The 13,415-nt window shown below is 38.3% G+C and overlaps 1 long non-coding RNA gene across 1 annotated transcript; it reads left to right on the top strand.

Annotated features, from left to right (window-relative positions):
- Positions 1–345: 345 nt before the first annotated feature.
- On the top strand, positions 346–796 carry LOC123887501. The gene is made up of 3 exons (XR_006801524.1): positions 346–437; positions 518–552; positions 696–796. It is a non-coding gene; the product is annotated as an uncharacterized LOC123887501 (long non-coding RNA).
- The last annotated feature ends 12,619 nt before the right edge of the window (positions 797–13,415 follow it).

Here is a 13,415-nt window from a genome sequence, read left to right as displayed (position 1 = left end):
TAACACGGTTTCTCTTTTCAATGGTAAAAGTAAGGATTATCATATGCTTACTCATGCATACTGGATCATTGATCACCTGTGCTATATATGCATGCCTCAAAATTTTCTGATCTATTTTGCTGACACATGGCTTTTTTGTCTTCATAATAATTTGCAAGGATGATGATTGCTAAGGAAGAACCATTTGGCAGTGGTATACAGGCAAGTAGTAACCTCTTGAATGTGACTAGGATCCATGATACTCTTTTTTTATGACATCAATTGTTTTAATGACTGGAACTTGAATAAGTTCCATTTATTTGTTTGAGCAGACGTTAAACTTGATGCCAGCAGTACAGGAATTGCACAAACTCAACTCTCAGGAACTTTGTAGATTATTAAAGGATGCTGGCAATTTTCCTGTTCACTACCGTACTGGAAAAGGAGGGCTGCTGGAGGTTGCCTCATTCTTAGCATCTTGATTTTATTTTATTTATTTTTATGAAACTGTTTTTTCAAATTGTATTTGTGTACACAGGTTGATATGGACAAGCTTGCAAGATACACACAAAGGTGACAATCTCGTGTTTATTGTACCTTCAATTATTTGTGGCTTATCCATAAAACTCTTTTTGAAAGGACGGCAAAGGTTGAAAGTTGAATTTGTGAAAAGCTCAGTCATTCTTTACCAACAAAATCATCCTAACATATTGCAGTCATTATATCTTGAATACGACGGCTTTTTCAAAAAAACAAATAAAGCGATGTGGTGCCTGGATGCTATCCTAGCAGTGTTTGTTTCAAATATTATAGAAGGCCTGATCGGGATTTCTTGGGCATATGAGTTTTGTGACACTTCTTTCACAATCATTGGCTCTGGTAGAAACCTGGTTTGTTCATTGAATTGTTTGGAATTAATTTTTTAGACTATGGTCCCACGTGTTTTGAATTATATGAACCTGTTTTAGGCAGATTAGTGTGTTGAAACAAGGTAGTTCTATGTAAGTATGAAGCCTTAATTTAATTTGATGACCTCTATTGATTATAATTTATTTTTGTTTTAGTGTTACTCTTTCTACTATTTTTATTAACATTCTTTGCAATTTCCTCTTTTAAATTCACTTGGATATTTCATGACAGATAAAGCTATGAATGTGCAACCGTGGCAGAGGTTATTCTTCAAAATGTTTGTTCTACCTTTGGTTTTCAAGTTTGGATGATTCTTGAGAATTTATGTGCAGTGTTTATTACTTTAATCTTCTAGACGAAGGCAATTAAAAGAGTGTAAATGGTAAATATTTCGTTTGGTCTTGTGTAGGACTTCATAGGGTACCTCATTTGAAGAACAACTGTAGGAAGTATATTTGTGAAATATATCCACCAGTGACAAAAGCAAATGACCAAAGCTTATGAGGTAACTCTGCATAGGTGTTGTGAAGTGTTGGAAAATATTTAGTTTCCTAGTTTGTTATTTCTAGAAGATTCTAAGCTTATCTATTATTTCCTTTTATGTTTGTACTCTTCCTATTTAAACCAGCCTTGAGCTGAGGAATAACACACAACAGTATTCACTTATTATTTTCTACATGGTATCGAGAGCTCCCGATTTTGGGGGTCTCGCTTCCGCAAAACCCTAGCCGCCGTCGTGTTTACAATCTGACCACGACAACTGATTTTGTGTGCGGCACTGTTCACCATGATACTGTTTATGCGCACTGTTCATTCGCTGATACTGTTCAAACGCACTGTTCATTACGGGGGCACTGTTCATCGGTGGCACTGTTCATTACGTGATTACTGTTTACGAGTACTGTTCACCGCGCTACTTTTCCTTTGCTCCTTCCGGTACTACTTGGCTAAGATTATTAATTATGACGTTTTTTTATTCTCGACGACGATCATCCACTTTCAAATACCGTCGTGAATGCAAATATTGTCATCGTTTGGGACATACTATTTTTCAATGTTGGAAATTACATGGTTTTCCGCAACCTTCAAATCAGAAGAACAAAGGTGGAGGTGAGGGTCATACATTCCAAGCCAGTAATTCTGATCAAGAGCATCAGTCTTCTTCAATTCAGCTTTCATTCACGATGGAACAACTAGACAGACTGTACAAAATTCTTGAATCTAACACTCTTTCTGGCTCTGTTGCCCCCAAAGGTACTTCTGCCCTTTTTAGTGTCAGTCCCAGTCGTGCTTGGATAGTAGATTCGGGTGCAAGTGATCACATGACAGGTGATTCTACTCTGTTTTCTTCTTATAATCCATGTGCAGGTAACCATAAAATAAAAATTGCGGATGGATCCTTTTCAGCCATTGCGGGTAAAGGTTCGGTTGTGTTGTCTCCAAGTCTAACCCTTAAAGATGTTCTTCATGTCTCAAATCTATCTTGTAGTCTCATGTCTGTCAGTAAATTAGCCCAAGATAGAAATTGTCAAACTAATTTTTTCCGTACTCATTGCGTTTTTCAGGATTTGAACTCGGGGAAGATGATTGGTAGTGCTAAGGAGAGTGGAGGACTCTACTACTTCGACATTGAACCTGAATCACAACTACCTTCCAAACCAATAAGTTCATGCTTTGAATCTTTTTTAGTTCTGAATAATAATAATAATGATGATGTTATGTTATGGCATTCACGATTAGGTCATCCTAGTTTTCCTTATTTAAAACACTTATTTCCTGAGTTATTTCGTAATACGGATTTGTCTTTGTTTAAATGTGAAGCATGTGAATTTGCAAAACATCATCGTTCTCATTTTCCATTACAGCCCTACAAACCATCAAAACTTTTTTCTGTTATTCACAGTGATGTTTAGGGCCCTAACCGAACGAGTACACTTTCTCATAAAAAATGTTGAGTTTGTTGGGTGTACTTGTTAAAGGGGAAATCTGACGTTTGTCAGACCGCAAAAGATTTTGTTAAGATGGTGCAAAATCAATTTCAAACAAATATTCAAGTATTTAGAAGTGATAACGGCAAAGAATATTTTAACACAATGTTGAGTGATTTTTTTCGTGAAAATGGAATTGTGCATCAAAGTTCATGTCCTAACACTCCCCAACAAAATGGAGTTGCAGAAAGAAAAAATAGGCACTTGTTGGAGGTGGCTAGAGCTTTACTTTTCGCATGTAAAGTACCAAATTATTTGTGGGGTGAAGCAGTTTTAACTGCTGCATACTTAATTAACAGAGTGCCCTCCAAAGTTCTTAATTTTAAAACTCCAATTCATATTTTCAAAGAATGTTTTCCTAATGATCGTGTTTCAAACGATTTGACCTTAAAAATCTTTGGTTGCACTGCATTTGTTCATGAACATAAGAATATTAGCAAACTCGAACCGCGTGCTATAAAATGTGTTTTTGTTGGGTATTCACTGTAACACTCAAACCCATTATTTATATATTTCTACCTTTAGTAAAATCTTTTTCAAAATATGTAACGACCCAATTTTCAAATTAATAATTTTTATGTGTTAAAGTATTTTATTAACGTAGAAATTTTAATTAAGTTAATAACTTGAGTATTTATCGAGTACTTTAGTTATTAAGCGATAGTGAGAGTTATCGTGTTATTGGGCCAAGCCAATTGGGCTTGAGGCCCAATGGGCCTTGTGTGTGTGAGGTGGCGCCATATGGCCATGAAGGGGAGAAGAGAACATTTCATTTCTCATAGTTTTGTGTTCTTGAGAGAGAGTTGGAGAGAGAAGAGAGCTCAAGAGCTAGGGCAAAGGAAAGTGAGGAGAATCAAGATCAAATCTTCGAGTTTTCTTCGAATCCAGGTATGAGAGTAGGTTCCATAGTCGTGGGTGATTCGAGGAAGGGGAGAATGTCGATTTCTCCTTACCCGAACTTCCTCCACCCCATTTTCGTTTTAGATTGGAATGGATTTTCTTGATGGAAATCGTTCCTAAGGTTCTTAATGTGTTTAACATGCTTGTAACATGATTAATGAACGGAAATAATGGTTAAAACGAGCTTTCTAATGGATTAAACTCAAGAACTTGGTGTTCTTGAGAGTTTTGATGAAAAAGTGTCAATCTTTACTTTTTCGATGTTTATGGCGTAGATCTGAGAAATGAACCGTCCTTTTGTGTTTAGATATGTTTGTTTTGCTTGAATACAAACTCTTTTGGGATTTATAACATGAAAAATGGGATTTTTGGGCGTTTTTGTGTAGAAAACGCATGTTTTTCCGCCTCAGGCGCAATAATTTCCGCCTGAAACGGAAAAACAGTGAGCAGCCAACCTTTCAGATGTTTCTGCGCCTCAAACGTAAATTTTTGCGCCTCAGGCGAAAATACTGCAGATTGCACCAGTTTTTCATCTGCGATCTTCCTTTGCATGTAGTTTCGAATCAGTGTCTTATTCTTACATGATTGTTGATGATTGTTGATGCTTGTTGATGCTTGTTGATGCTTATAATGATTGTTAATCATGTATGAAGTATAAATGAAGAATATTAAGGTTTTGTTAAATCTTAATGATGAAGTATGTTGGATAGTGTTACACATAATAAATGAAGAGCTTATGCTAATTATTTGTGAGTGAATTCATGAACACATATACATGCATTCATGAATTAAATAGGATATTGGATATTCCAATAAAGAAGTATATCGGATTATATTTATCCGATAAAGAAGGATATTAGAGGTGAGATACTCTAATAAAGAAGATGGTACCACATGCATTAGTAATGTCTAGGATTGACATTCATGAAGTTGAAGCATTAGAGTTGCATTAGGTTATATGTGTGTGCATTACTTGATAAGTGATATGTGACATATAATTTGGCTAAGTGTAATGAATTGTAGATTGATTATTTGGTACTTGATTATACATGTTTGGAACTTGTAATTGAGTAGTTAATGGTGATGCATGTTTATAAATTATGAATATGCTTGTTGTTGTTGAAGGAGTGTTTAAGTACCTTTTGCTTACACTTATATTTTGATTATGTGATCTAACTCTCATGCTTTGTGTTATGTGCTGGACCGTTGGGGGTTCAGATTCTCAGGTTGAGGATCCCGATCAAAGTTAGAGGTTGCTCGTGCTCGTGTAGTGCGCTTTTTGGTGAGGAGTTTAGCTTAGACTACTCCTTTAGATATATTTGTATATCTCTTTTGACGGGTTGTATAGAGTTGCTCTGATTAGGTGTAATACCGTGATGGGATATTCGCTTGATTTGTATCTAAGCCCGTGATGGCATATTTAACTTTGCTAATCCTATCTTTTGGGTTGTAAACATAATATCCTTTGTTGATATGGCCTAGAGCCTAGGGATATTGTGTGAACAATTAAGATCATTGTATGATATACATTATGATAAATATCGTTTTTAATTTCCGCTGTGCTAGCATGATTGATTTAATTATGCCGTGGTTTTGTATTATAACATGTGACGCCTGAATTTTCTTAAGTGTTTTATTTATTTATATTCAATAAATACGCGTTAAGGGGTTTGGGTGTTACAATAGTGGTATCAGAGCAAGGTCGGTTCATGTGGAACCAATTAGGATTAGTTGCCCATATATTCAACTTGTGTAGAGATAACACTGTTGATATTACCTTTCTAAGTCTGTTCTTGGATTGGTTGGTTGTTCAGGATCATGGCTGGAAGGGCTAACAATCAGATGGCAGATGCGATAGCTACTTTGACCAACATCGTGGCTAGAGATCATCAACCCGGGAGGGAAGATGAGATGAGGTTAGAGAGATTCATGAGGCATAATCCGACACTTTTCACTGGAGGCTATGCTCCAGATGCTGCTGTCAAGTGGGTAGAGGAAGTTGAGATTGTCTTTGAGGCTATGAGGTGTACCGAGGAGAGTAAGTTGACCTTGGGTACTTATGTACTTCGTGAGGAAGCTAACAAGTGGTGGAAGAATGCTAAGCTGAGGATGGGAATTGGTGGTGTGGTAATCACTTGGGAGATGTTCAAGGGAGAGTTCTTAAGGAAGTACTTTCCGGCTGATATTAGGAACAAGAAAGTGGTAGAGTTCATGGAACTCAAGCAAGGGAACATGTCTGTGGCGGAGTATTCCGTGAAGTTTGAAGAACTTTGTGCGTTTAGTCCACACTACAACACCGTGGACGCTGAGGAGGCTAAGTGTGTCAAGTTTGAAAGTGGGTTGCGCCCGGACATCAAGCATCTTATCGGATTTTCTCAAATCCGAGACTTTGCAACTTTGGTGGATAAGTGCCGTATTTGTGATGATGATGGAAAGGCCAAAACTAATTACTACAAGGCCATGAGTGACAAGAGAGGAAAAGGTCAAGACCGTGGGAAGCCTTATGGTGACAAGGGGAAGAAGGTTGTTGAGTCTAGTGGTGGAAAGAAGAGAGGTGGTGGACAATGCTACAAGTGTGGTGAGTTGGGTCATAAGTCTTATGAGTGCCCAAAGAAGGTGGACAAGTGTTTTAACTGTGGGAGGCTAGGACATAATTCGGATGTTTGTCAAGTGAAAGTGACTTGTTTCAATTTTGGCGAAGAGGGTCACAAGAGTCCTATGTGCAAGAAGCCGAAGAAGACTATGAGAAAGGTGTTTGCCTTGAGTGGAGATGATGCGGATCAGGGAGATAATCTCATTAGAGGTACGTGTTTCATCTATAACACTCCTTTAATCGCGATTATTGATACGGGAGCAACACATTCTTTTATATCCGTTGATTGCATGAAGCGTCTTAGTATACCTGTGTCTGAAATGTCTGGTCGTATGGAAATAGAAACTCCTGCTAATGGTTCTGTAACTACCCGTCTCGTATGTCGTGACTGTCCCGTAACCGTGTTTGGTAGACACTTTGGAATGGACCTAGTGTGTATCCAACTTAGTGGAATAGATGTTATCTTTGGTATGAACTGGTTGATATTTAATCGAGTCCATATCAATTGTTGCGAGAAGACCGTTGTATTTCCTAAACCGGAGGAGAGTTTGCATTTGATGAGTAAGAAGGAAGTAGTAGAGTCGTTGAAGGAACCTATAGAGGTGTATGCGTTGTTTGCATCCTTGAAGATGGAAGGTGAAGTTAAGGTGGAAGAGTTACCGGTTGTTTGTGAATTTCCCGATGTATTTCCGGAAGACGTGTCAGATGTACCGCCGAAGAGAGAAGTAGAGTTTACAATCGATTTGGTACCTGGTACTAGTCCGATATCTATGGCACCGTATAGAATGTCAGCGTCAGAGTTGAATGAGTTGAAGAAGCAACTAGAAGAACTACTTGAGAAGAAGTTTATTCGACCTAGTGTATCGCCGTGGGGTGCACCTGTGTTGTTGGTTAAGAAGAAAGAAGGGAGTATGAGGTTGTGTATTGACTACCGACAGTTGAACAAAGTGACGATCAAGAACAAGTATCCACTTCCGAGGATAGATGATTTAATGGATCAATTGGTTGGAGCTTGCGTTTTTAGTAAGATTGATTTGAGATCCGGATACCATCAGATTAGAGTGAAAACGGAGGATATACCAAAGACTGCTTTTAGGACGAGGTATGATCATTATGAATATTCGGTGATGCCTTTTGGTGTGACCAATGCACCTGGTGTTTTTATGGAGTACATGAATAGGATTTTTCATTCATTCTTGGATAAGTTTGTAGTGGTATTCATCGATGATATTTTAGTTTACTCAAAGTCCGAAGAAGAGCATAAGGAGCATTTGCGGATTGTTTTGCAAATTTTGAAAGAGAAGAAGTTGTATGCCAAATTGTCGAAGTGTGAATTTTGGTTGAAAGAAGTAAGTTTTCTTGGTCATGTGATTTCAAGTGGAGGAATAGCGGTTGACCCAGCGAAAGTTGATGCCGTATTGCAATGGGGAACGCCGGAGTCTGTTTCTGAGATAAGAAGTTTTCTTGGATTGGCCGGTTATTATAGAAGGTTCATTGAAGGATTTTTGAAGTTGGCTTTACCTTTGACGCAGTTGACTCGGAAGGATCAAGCGTTTGTTTGGGATGTGAAGTGTGAAGAAAGTTTTCAAGAGCTTAAGAAGAGGTTGACTACCGCGCCTGTGTTGATTTTACCGGATGCTAAGGAATCTTTCATCGTGTATTGTGATGCTTCGAAGATGGGACTAGGAGGTGTACTTATGCAAAAAGGTCAAGTGGTAGCATATGCATCGAGACAACTAAAGGTTCACGAGAGGAACTATCCGACACACGATCTTGAATTAGCCGCAGTTGTGTTTTCATTGAAGGTGTGGAGGCATTATTTGTATGGATCGAAGTTTGAAGTCTTTAGTGATCACAAGAGTTTGAAGTATCTATTCGATCAGAAGGAGTTGAATATGAGACAAAGAAGATGGCTCGAATTTTTGAAGGACTATGACTTTGATTTGAGTTATCACCCCGGAAAAGCTAATGTGGTGGCTGATGCGTTGAGTAGGAAATCGTTGCACATGTCATCACTAATGGTGAAAGAGTTAGAGTTGATTGAAGAATTTCGAGACTTGAGTCTAGTATGTGAAGTGACTCCTAAGAGTGTTAAATTGGGAATGTTGAAGTTGACGAATCCTTTTCTGGAGAATATCAAAGAATGTCAAAAGACGGATAAGAAGTTAATGGAGAAGTTGGCAATAGTAGTTGAGGAAGGAAAAGAAGCTAATTTCAAAGTTGACGAGAATGGAGTTGTGAGATTTCATGGAAGAGTGTGCGTGCCCGATGTGCCCGAGATGAAGAAGATGATTTTGGAAGAAGGTCATAGGAGTGGAATGAGTATTCACCCTGGAGTAACCAAGATGTATCAAGATTTGAAGAAGTTGTTTTGGTGGCCAGGAATGAAGAGGCAAATTTCTGAGTTTGTTTATGCTTGTCTAGTGTGTCAGAAGTCGAAGATTGAGCATCAGAAACCGTCTGGTTTGTTGCAACCTTTATTTATCCCGGAATGGAAATGGGATAGTATTGCGATGGATTTTGTGGGAGGTTTACCCAAGACTACGAAAGGTTATGAAGTGATTTGGGTAGTGGTAGATCGTTTGACGAAGTGTGCGCATTTTATTGCTATTAAGAAAGGTACCTTGGTGCCTAAGTTGGCCGAGATCTATGTGGAGCAAATTGTGAAGTTGCACGGTATTCCGTCGAGTATTGTTTCGGATCGAGATCCGAGGTTTACTTCGAGATTTTGGGAAAGTTTGCAAGAGGCTTTAGGGACTGTAACACCCCGTTTTTCAAAGCATAAAAAGGGGTATTATTTTTTTTTTTTTTAACAACACGCTTAAATAAAATGGCGCGCGTGAACGCCCGCAGCTATCTCGGCAATTCGTCATTCAATAGAAAAATAAATATAACATCAACACATTATATTACAGGGCTTCCTCGAAGCAAAGTGTATACCTGAATAATTTACATACAGCGGATACATTAAGTTCATCAACCAAAAGACACGAGTTATGAACCGAATATATCACAAGGCCAAAAGGCACTAAACATGTCTGAGTATAAATGTATAAGACATACAGTCATCCAAAATACAAACTAGGCACTAAGCCTAACCAAAAATGTAGCCTAACAAGCGCTACTCTCTACACTCCGGGATAGTCCACGAAGTCCTCGCCATCCACACGACCCACAGTCTCGCTAGGCTCTCCGTCATCTAAGGTGGGGGATAACCCGTTCATTTATCACATACAAAGCAAGGGTCACCAACTGAAACAAATATACATACCAAATACCAAGTACCAAAACGGAAAGCGAGTAATCATTTAACATAATTCTCAACACCAAGAACAATGAATAAAGTGCACACATAACCTAATGCAAAACCTCTAATGAATGAGTGTGACACCCCGTCACAGGATCGTCACATGCATGGATTCCGGAATCAAACGGTGGGATAACACCGGGTGCAATCACTCAGATCAAACACCTACTCAATTGGTGGAATACCCCGAGTACAATCACTCAGATCAAATACCGGCTCCATTAACGGCGGGTACAATCACTCAGATCAAATACCGGCTCACTTAAAGGCGGGAGTATCACCGGGTACAATCACTCAGATCAAATACCCACTATGAATGCATGAGCATACGCCTTCTCTACATATACTAATGCAACAACTTACATATTCTCATTAATATGTAATCTCAAACATTCCAACATACATATTCGCATAATATGTAAACAACCAATATGTATTCAACATAACTCATTACGAGAATACATAACGCAACCATACAAAGCACTCACAACCAGTGCATAAACAACAAGCCAAAACAACACATGTTATTGTCGGAAGTAAGGCATAAATAGAAGGTGCCCTTACCTCGGCAAGCTTCCAATCAAAAACCACAACGTTCGCTCTATTCTACCGTTTCGCGTTTCCTAAAAATAACGAGCGGACAATGAATAAGTTTCTCCCAAATTATCTTATCGAAACTAAACCTATCTACAAAGGTCTAGAGGTGTCTAAGGCACTTCCTAACACTCTCGGATATTATTTCCGAGTCCTCCCCATAGTGATTAAAAATTCCCGAAGTTAAATACACTATTTTTCACAAAACAAACACATTTTCGACAAAATAGTTTTCAAACTAAAATGACCATAACTAATTCAACTCTTGTCCACTCGAGACGAACCATACGCCAAACTCTTCGTCTCGAAAAGACGGATCAAATGGTTAAGTTTTGAGGGAACTGAAACAATTTTAAATGGACGAAAATGCCCCTGCACAGTTCGTCCAGAATTGAGAAATCAAGGCATTCTCCCACAAATTTTCATTTTCAAAGCATACCATTGCTCTCTATGGTTTTAAACTTCAAAGGACACTTTCATACACTACCAAAACACTTGAAAACAACCTAAAAATTTTACGAAAATATCTCGACAAAATAATCGAGTTTTTCTTGCGTCGCAAGTTTCAAGTTTTTCTTTCCAAATACAATCCTATAATCAAACTTTGACCCACCTATGATCATTTCATCAAAGCATGCTCATTTTTCACAAAATTGTGGACTTAGAAAAATTTCACAATTTTTCCCCCCCCACACAAGCTCTAGGTTCTGCCCTTGAAAAACAAAGTGGCCCTTCCGCTCAAAATTTTTCGCTTCCGAGGGCATGGTAATATACCATAATACCCCCGAGTTACTAATCCAAGCCCCAAAAAATTTTCCGGGCAAAGCCTCAAATTTCGAAAATTCAATTTTAGGTTCTTTAACACACATACAACACTAAAACCATTTTTTTCCCAAAATTTTTTGCATGGTAATTCGCCCTAGGCCACCATTGTGCCTCCCTCAAAGCCCTGACAAATTTTGAAACCTCTCCCACACTTTTCCGAAATTTCTCATGACCAAAAGTTTTGAAAATAAGGACCACACACAAAATTTTCCAATGCAAAGTCCTAGCTAGCATCTATTAGCTCACATGGCCATGGAATTGATCAACCAAACCACTTTGAGCATCAAAACAAAAGTTTCTAAAAATATGTTCATAAAATCCTCAAGAACACACTCAAAATTATTTTTCCTTGTTTCACAAAATTAAAGCCATAATCTAACATCCATTTCTCTACTAAGCTCATAAACAACACCAAAAAGAAAAGCACAAAACAATTTTTCAAAGTTATGATCATTTCAAATAAGTTTTTCAAACCCTAACAAAAGATTTTATGAAAATCTTAATCACCATGGAAATCACAACATGCCAAGCTTAAACAAGCTTAAATACTACTCCTAAACACTTCCCTAGAACCACAAACAACCAAAACTAATTTCTAGAAAACTAATTCTCAAGAACATAACCCAAAAATTCCTAGAATCATGAGTTTTAACCAAGCAAAAGACAAGGAGAAGGTTAGTTACCTTAAGAGAAGTGATTTCCTTGCAAGTTCTATGGATTTCCCTAGCTTGGAATGAGATGATTTGGTGATGAAATGAAAAATTGGTGAAGGTATGAAAATGGGGGATGGCTTCACGGTTTGGAGAGGAAGAGAAATGGAAAAATTCAGATTTTTCTAAGTCCCCAAAGAAGCTAAACCTCCTTACTATACATTGGTCTTGGTCACTCTTGGCCATTGGATCAAAAGCACTTTCTCTAGATCAAATCCTAGCCATCCATTTTACTTTAACAAATATCTAGATATTTTCTCTCACGCCCCACAGCTCTCGCGCGCCGCGACGAGCAAAACTCGTAAAAACAGAAAACTTACGGAACGGAAGTCCGTCTCAAAATAATTCCAAAACTTATCGCCGAATCTTTTTCCGCGACTGTAATTTTCTTCCACACTCTCGAAAATTATTCTCAGGACATATCCTAACTCGCGCAGATATATAAATCTTCTATCTAAAATTTTACTGAATTCCGAAACCGTAAAATTTTACGACAGCGGGTAAACTACTGCCCGTTTTCTCAAAAACTAGAATAACGCGAAAAATGAAATTCTAAAGACACAGGATCATCCTCATTCCTATAAGAAGACTAGGAAAACAAACCCCGTGTCATTCTGACATTCGAACACAAAACAGGCACGATCTCAGCAAAATATATCGTAATAACGACGATACTCGAACTAATAACTCTCGAACTCTAATCAACCTATCTATAACTAATGGTCTTCCATAAGACAAATCAAAATAGCATTCCTTAGCCCAACAACAAACCTCGGAAACGAAATCTACGCGAAAAACTAAGCAACAAAGGCCCCGGGTGCATAAACCCCTAAAGTCAACTAAAAGTCACAAAAGTCCACCTGTGAACAGTACCATGCGCCTATGCTCAGCCCCCATGGTCAGGTTTTGGCCTAAAATGGGCCTCTGCTGTGCCTGGCTCGAGTGCTAGGAAGTGTGGGAAAATTTCTGCGAATCCGCCTCTTACGGAAACGATCATAACTTGAGTTCTGGTTGTCCAATTGAGACGCACCAATATTCGTTGGAAAGCTAACGAAGAGATCTACAACTTTCATGTTGACCATAAAAACCAAATCAAAACGTAAAGGGGTCAAAAAGGTACGAGTTTGTTCAGACTTCAACAAAACAACCAAAACCTTGTTTTTTTCATTTCCAAACTCAACATCCTTTCCACACTTAATTTACTCCATAAACTCATATAAATTAAAAGTGGAATTTAGGGGTCTTACATTACTACCCACCAAAAAGAAGTTTCGTCCTCGAAACTAAAGTGAGAGTAATAACTTAGATTAACTTCACGAAAGTCCGCAACCTAAGTTATCACATGACGTTTCCAACATCACATTCTTCTGCCTCCGCATCATAGTCCATTCCAGTCAACACGATTCCGCCTACTAATAACAAGAGATTAAGGACGATCAGTTCCTCAATTTGTCACTAGATAGTCGACAACCATGATGGTGACATAGACCATCTTTACCAAACTACAATAGCACTCTCAGCCACTTGTACTCAATTCATCTGAATCACAAAGGTCCAACGTCTTCTTCGAGGTTTTCTACATGTCTCCTCAATTCTTACTACCTCGATCT

Source organism: Trifolium pratense, linkage group LG5 (assembly GCF_020283565.1).
Source record: "Trifolium pratense cultivar HEN17-A07 linkage group LG5, ARS_RC_1.1, whole genome shotgun sequence".
NCBI classification, from domain to species: domain Eukaryota; kingdom Viridiplantae; phylum Streptophyta; class Magnoliopsida; order Fabales; family Fabaceae; genus Trifolium; species Trifolium pratense.
The sequence above is the reverse complement of the archived record's forward strand: the minus strand, read 5'-3'. Positions and strand labels throughout refer to the sequence as shown.